Below are 7790 nucleotides of genomic sequence, written 5' to 3'. Positions count from 1 at the left end.
TTAATTAGATTAGATTAGTCATGAAAGTTGGATTCATCTTTTTGTTTTGATTTTAATAATTACTATAGTTATGATGCAATAATCGCATGACGGCTTGAGTAGGAAGATAAAAAAGAGAGAGTAGTTGGAGGGCTTGGACTATTAAATATTGTAATTTTACCCATTTTTCTTATTTATTATGCATTTATTTAATATTTAATTTGATTTGTGAAATGAAATAGTATATGTAAAATCTACATATTATTTTCTTAATTTAAATAAAGACAAGATAAATAAATGGATTAGTTAAATATGGTGTATATCTTTTGAATATGATAAATAAATAATATAATAAAAATATGACTTTTGAATACGATCTATAACTATATTGATTTATCTGCAATAAATATGCATGGTTGAAAAATATATAATTCTATAGTCAGATTGGTAGAAGTTATCTACAATAAACTTTTTTAAAAAATGAATTGTAAAAATAAAGAAGATTAATTGTGTATTTAATCAATTTTGATAAAATAAAATAACAATTAAAACATATATGTATTTAATTGTGTAACTTTATATTGATAAAAGTTGATATTATTAGAAGAGTTTTTTTCTATTAAAATAATTAACATAGTTTTTTTTATAATTCAAATTAATACACTAAAAATAAATATTATAAATAATATAACACAATTATTTAGTTACAAAATTCTATTCGATAGCACATTAAAAACACTTTATATATGTGAAATCTTAAAAATGTGACATAGCAAAATATCGGCAGGTTGTCACCATATTGTCATTTTTGCAAATTCTACATAAAAGCAAAACATAATTAATTTCAAAGAGATCATTATACATTTTGGTTGAAATTGGGATGAATATTTGCGAGAAAATGGCCAAATGACCCCTCAACCTAGTAGTCAATTCTCAACTACACATTTAAATTTCACGGAGGTCCTATTACCCCTGAACCTTTTATTTTCGATATTTTATAACCCTTAAACGCTCATCTTCTGTTATTACCTAGATATTCCCAAATGTTTGTACACACGCGCTAGGCGGACCCATTTTCTTCAATTTTGTTTTCCTATTTATATTTATTTTAGATTTAGTGGACCCACTTTTTTAACTTTTTCCTTTTAATTAGGTTAAATTCTCAATTCCAAACATAACCACCATGTCTAGTACTCTTCAATTGAGTATCAACCCTCTTCTTCTTTATATATATAAAAAAAAACCCTACTCCTCATAATGACCCAAGAATTGGTCTTTTCACGATTACTTGCTCCATCACTCAGATAATTTTAACAATGTTATGTATCATGTGATGTAATTTTCTTAAAAATAAATAAAAGCGATCTTTGAATGAACAATCGGATCTTAAAATTTGGCATTTTCTAAATCTTAAGGGTAAGATATAATGGTGGAGGAGAAAAATGTTTTCATGATTCTCCTTGTTGGAGAAAGGTGAAAAATGGATGTACAGACGTTGTGGTTCTATATTTATGAATTGAAGAAAAAAATAACTTATTTTTGGGCATTGGCACATGGAGAAGAAATTTCAAACTCCATAGCTAGATCTCGTTGATCTTGTAATTCTATATTTATGAGAGAGGAAAATAAATTTGAACCTCAAATCTGGAATTTTTTTTTTTTTAGAGAAGATTAGAAATTATAGAGGTTCAAGGTTTGAAATGAAACTTACCATGAAGCTTTGAAATTGAAGACAACTGTTCCCAAGCTTCAAACTTTTAAAATGGAAGAATAAAGGAAGAAGATGGAAGATTTGTGGGAGAAAAAGGGCCTAAAAATTCAAGTTGCAATTGAAAGACTTAATTTTAGGCATATTTGGATTTACACGTGGTTTTCACAATGCAAATAATGTGTTTTAGATGCATCCTTACGCGCCTAAGGGAGGTGTATTCACCTTCTTGGACATGTCAGCATTTAAGGGTTACAAAATATCGAAAATAAAAGGTTCAAGGGGGTAATAGGACCCTCGTAAAGTATTGGTGTGTAGTTGAGAATTGACTAATAGATTAGGGTGGCATTTGACCATTTTCTCAATATTTGCCAGTTATTCAAACATAAATAGAAGTTTAAAATATCTTTTATCGGATCAAATTATGGCATATAATTGTAATTTCTATGATTTTAATAAGATATTTCCTTCATAATATAATATTTTAATTGAAAGTGGATATACTAATCTTTTTTCCTAAAATACTATCTCATAGGAATACTTTTTTGAAAATCTATGATTTAAATTTTTTAAACAAGTATACTAATTTTAAGACAAATAATGTTGATGAAAAATATTGAAGGAAATGAAGAAATGAGTTATAAAAAATCACATATTTTGAAGGAAGAAAAATTCAACATAGAATTCATGTTATTCTCTATAGTCCTATTGTTTCCGTTTGATAAGTAATTAATATGCATTTATCGACAAACTCGGAATCTTATTAAACATATCACATAATCTTAAAAAGTGTTTTATTTTTGTGTAAATTACATAAATCCCATAGTTTTAATATGAAATTATAATCTATCCCTAATAAGTTTCTAATTACATTAATCCCTTAAAAATAAAAATAAAAACTGAATACAATAATTGAAGCTCGAATACATTAAAAACTAGCTCTGATACATAATATGTAGCTCGGATACATTAAATACTGGCTTGAATACATTAATATGTAGCTCGGATACATTAAAAACTAGCTCGGATATATTAAATACTGGCTCGGATACATTAATATGCAGCTCGGATACATTAAAAAAATAAGGAATTTTGGAGATTTTTAAAAGTAATAGGGGATAATGGAAATAAGTGAAACAAAAAGTGTGTATTTCTGTAATTTGTCCTTTATTTTTTGTGTTGTAGACTCTTTTTTTTTGGTATATATCTAACTAGTTCCAATTCATTTTTATTCAGTAATGTTCATTTTGTTGTAATGGACGGCTTCTTATCAATATCAATAAAGTATGGTGGTAGATGGGGTCCTTCAGGTTAGTGTTTTTTGCCATTTTTTATTTGTATTGTTATACTACTGAAACATAAAAAAAATTAAGAACAAGATATTGGAAAGGAAATTTCCAGATTTTGTTTGTGTATAATAGAATTTAATTGTGACGTTTTTTGTATGAACATTCTTTTTTTGAGATTACATAATATTTGTTTGAAATTGGAATAGATTTTGGTATGATTTTTTTTTTTAATTTAAGGTTTCTGGTAAAAAAAAAAAAACATAAAATTACATACCATTTTTTTGTACGATTTTGAAATTATATTTGAATGAATTTTGTATACTATTTACTTAATAAACGACAAATAATTGTTAAAATTAGTATTATGTTTGTATTATATTGACAGATTCTGCTATGAAAAAAATTACGACTTATGAAATGAAATAGTAATAATGTTAGCCTGATATATGTATGAAATGTGTATACTCCATTCTATAATGTTTTATGGTTTGAATGGTTTTTTTTTTTTTTTGCATTATTATGGAATGTAATTTGGTGATAATAATGTAATGAATTTGGTATACTGTTTATTTAAGAAATTACAATTACTATTTATAAGTTGGAATTATTTTGGTATTCTATCGGCATGATATTGATATGAATAATTGCTAACTGTTGACATCTACCCTTTCTTTTGATTGTAGAATGAAGATTTTCTGATTGAAGAGGTGATAGTGAGATGCAGAAACAGTTTCTATGGAAGATGATTGAAGAAGTGATAGAGGAGTTGGTAATTTTTGAATGTCGGGGTGGTGGGGTGCTGACTAGAACAAGTGTGGTGACATGAGGGGTCTGAATTTGACGTGTAATAGTAAAAAAGAAACAAGAATCAAGGTAAAACTCCTAAAAATGTTTAAGAGATAATTACGGTAGATTCTTTATTTATATCATTTAATAATAAATATAAAATTATAAAAGACTAATTATTTAATAAATTAAAATTAAATTGATTTATAAATAAAAATTAATTTGTTATAATCCGTAATTAAACTGTTATAAGCAAGAATATTTTAAAAAGTAGATTTAAAATCCATAATATTGTCCCTTAAATATATATGTGGGTGATTTTTCCTATATATATATATATATATGTGTGTGTGTGTGTGTGTGTGTGTGTGTGTTTTGTTTTAAAAAAATAAAATATATTCTGATATTGTAATTGGGACCATTTAACTACTTTTTAATGTAAAAAATAAATTACATGTTATATAACGTTTTTCTAATTTTTTTTTTGTTTACTGTATATAGTTTGTTGAGTTATTTATAGTGCATAAATAAAATGTAACTTATCAAAATTTGTTATTGAAAAATCACTTATATATAAAATCAAGCAATTACTTCACTATGTGTATTTAATTGATTTCAATAAATATTAAATGCATTTATTAATTATGTATTAAATTTTATTTTCATGTTTATACTAATATTAAATAATTATTAATTATTGTAATTTAATTAAATCATCCATTAATAGTTTAACTCGAATTGAAGTCAATAAAAAATATTTTTGAAATTTGTGGTTTTGAATTATGCATGTAAAAAACTTAAATTTGTTTTTATTTCTTATCGTATTGTACATTTTATGTGGAAAGTTAGAATTTGATTTTTTGTTAAAAAATAATAATTTTATTAATAGTTCAACATAAATATATTGTAAACTAAAAACGTAGTTGCTTACAGCTTTTACAATAATATTATAATATTGTAACAAATAAAGGTATGTACTAAATTAAGTTACTATGATCATATAAATAGTAATAGTGTTGTCGTTTAAAAAATAAATTAGTAAGTGAATAATAAATTTTATAAATTGTTTTTGCGCGAATACGAATACTAGTTATGTTAAAAGGAATTTTAAAGATCATCAAAAACACTATATAAAGACAACAAATGGTTTCCGTTTCCTTCTTATAGTGTACTGCGATTATAACTTTTATAGATGAAAAGACAATATAAATAAGATTAAACATACAATTATTTACAACTATAGATGTGATATTATTTGTGTATTTGGACTTTGGAGGGAGTATAAAATGATATCTTGGAGTATTTTATTATAAAAGTGGGAACTATCAGGTTAAAAGTTTACATCTCTAACATTTATCTTAATTTGTTTGTTATTGTTGATATAATAGTTGGATATCACAGATTATATGCCTCCAGGGCATCATGTAGGAATCTTCATTTAAATTAAGCAACATACATATATAGAATGTATATTATATTGATTACACATGATCATACACATATTACAAATGAATTATACATATATTATATACTCTTCATCTATTATTATTTATTATTATAAAATATTTCAACTCTTTTTGGTATATGGTAAATTGATAAATTAATTTTTGATGAACTTTTTTTGTAATTCAATTTTTGGCTTAGAGGAAGTATATTATTATTATTAACCCTTATTATTATTTTATGATGATATGATCAACTTTTGAGTTAACATCTTCTCACTTTTAATATTTATGTATAATAATATAATATGACTCAGCTCATAGTGTCAGTCAATTAGCCAATAGGAATGAAACGACAACAACTATTAGTTATTAATTAGGGAAAGCGCATAAGTACCCCCAGCTTATGCCCGAAATCTCAGTGACACACCTAACCTTTACTAAAGTTCTATTACCGCCCGAACTTATTTTATATGTAATATTCTACCCCTTTTTGGCCTACGTGACACTATCTTGTGGGTCCAGCTCATGTTGACAATTTTTTTAAGAATAGTGCCACGTAGGCCGAAAAGAGGTAGAATATTATAGATATATTAAGTTCGGGAGGGTAATAGGACCTTAGTAAAGATTAGGTGTGTCTCTGGAATTTCGGGCATAGGCTGGGGTACCTATGCATTTTCCCTTATTAATTATAATAAAGCAATAATTGTTGTTTACCTACCATTAAATATATTATTTATGCAATAACTCAGAGCTCATATATATCTCTCTCTCTATACTAGACAACACCTTGTGTCTGGCAGATTGAATTCATGGTTATTGAGGTCAGTTTATTGATTCAAAATTTTATTTTGAACTTAAGATTTCATGATTCGATCGGTTTCTTTTTCTCTTGCCTCTAATTTTTTTTTTTTGGTGGTACTTGAATTTAATTTTAATTATATTTATCATCTCTTTGGCATATTCTTTCTAGGCTTGAATTACGAAATTGGAGATACAACAAGGAAATAAAAGTTGGTTTAGGTACTTCTCTCTTCTTTTTTGCAAATATTTAGGTTGGTTTCACTTGTCATCCCAAAGTCAACTTCTTAAACTGCTATATGAATCTATTTAGGGGTAGCAAAATCAAACTCAACTCAACTAATTCGATCAATCGGTTCAAGTTTTTGTCGTACTTTTTAACTTAATCCATTACAGCTCATTAAAAATTGGGTTGATATGCAGTCCAAATTGACTCATGTGGAATATTGTTGAAACAATTTTATTTATTTTTTTAATTTCATATGCCATGTATAGCCATAATAAAGAGAGAAAAATATTTTATTAGTTATTAATTTTTTTTCTAAAAGAATAGATAAAGCAATTAAAACTTAGTAAGAATTGGACGGCTTAAGTTATGACCCACATTTCAACTCAGGTAGCTTTTGCGCGGGTCAATAACTCGTCCATTTACTAACTTAGCTCAATTTGACTCACTCAATATCAACGCAACCCATCCATTCGACACCTCTAATGTAATTGCAACCCATTTAGGCTGCGGACTCCTCATATATATATATCCCCACTAGTAAACTTTGTATGAAACAACATCAGTTAAGTAATAGCATCTTCACAGAGTTCAACAATTATTTCTATTAATGAATTTCATATGGCAAAAGAACTTTTAATTATTTAGTAATAGAATTCTAGGTTGTTTCCGGACTTTACTTTGTGGGACTATATTGGGTGTGTTGTTGTTGTCGTGGTTGTCTAACTGTAGGTTGTTTAAAGAATTTCATATGAAAAATACTTCATTACGAACACTTGTAGGGAATTCTCAATTTCCCATAGCTTGAGGCATGTCTAATTTAGGGATTTAGTAGCAAAAGAAAGAACAATAGTCCATTCGAGTATGTAATGTATTGTTGTTAGGAGCTTATACACAAGTAGTAATGTAAGAATCCAAGCATGTCAAAAGACAGTATCTTTAAAGATATTTCACCCGGTATAGGTGTATCTCCAGAATTCAACAAGTTCTTCTAATATAAAACTAAGAGCACAAAAACTAACAAAGATAGACAAAAGAAAACCGAGCAAAATAAAATAGAAGTGAATGTATTTGTCTCTTAAGAACTCTCTCAAGAAGAAGAGTTTGTATAATTCAACTATCTCCCAAATGAAAACGTTTAGTAAAATATAGCTTCTAGCAATAGATATAGAAAAATGTGAATAGAAATGTTGCTCTTATTTAATAAAAAAACTCATATTCAAGAGTTGGTGAACTTGCAGAAGATGGCTCATAATGACATTGACAATGTGTTAGATCAGCTAAGATGGATCAAGGGTGGAGGTGATTTGGATGGAATCAGTATTGGTCTAATTAAGATAATTGAAATAAACCTAAGATTTTTTAGAACCTTTATAAAGTACCATCATGTTCTTTTTCCTATTCATTGGTCGAACTCAGGGAGAGGGTCAAATTGGTTGTGGAATTGCTTCACGTAGTTTTTCGTGGAATTCCAGATGAACGTAAAATTAACCTTAATCTGGAAAGGCTAGAATCACACTTGCTAGAGTTCATTGAAGGTAACACTATTTTAAGGTACA

At 26.9% G+C, this 7790-nt stretch overlaps 1 long non-coding RNA gene across 1 annotated transcript; it reads left to right on the top strand.

Annotated features, from left to right (window-relative positions):
• The first annotated feature begins 5918 nt into the window (after positions 1-5918).
• LOC125851724 (uncharacterized) lies at positions 5919-7552 on the top strand. Its single transcript, XR_007444929.1, has 3 exons — positions 5919-6028; positions 6178-6227; positions 7473-7552. It is a non-coding gene; the product is annotated as an uncharacterized LOC125851724 (long non-coding RNA).
• The last annotated feature ends 238 nt before the right edge of the window (positions 7553-7790 follow it).

This window comes from Solanum stenotomum, unplaced genomic scaffold, assembly GCF_019186545.1.
Source record: "Solanum stenotomum isolate F172 unplaced genomic scaffold, ASM1918654v1 scaffold29036, whole genome shotgun sequence".
Lineage (NCBI taxonomy): Eukaryota > Viridiplantae > Streptophyta > Magnoliopsida > Solanales > Solanaceae > Solanum > Solanum stenotomum.
This window is presented reverse-complemented; position numbering and strand designations above follow the sequence as displayed.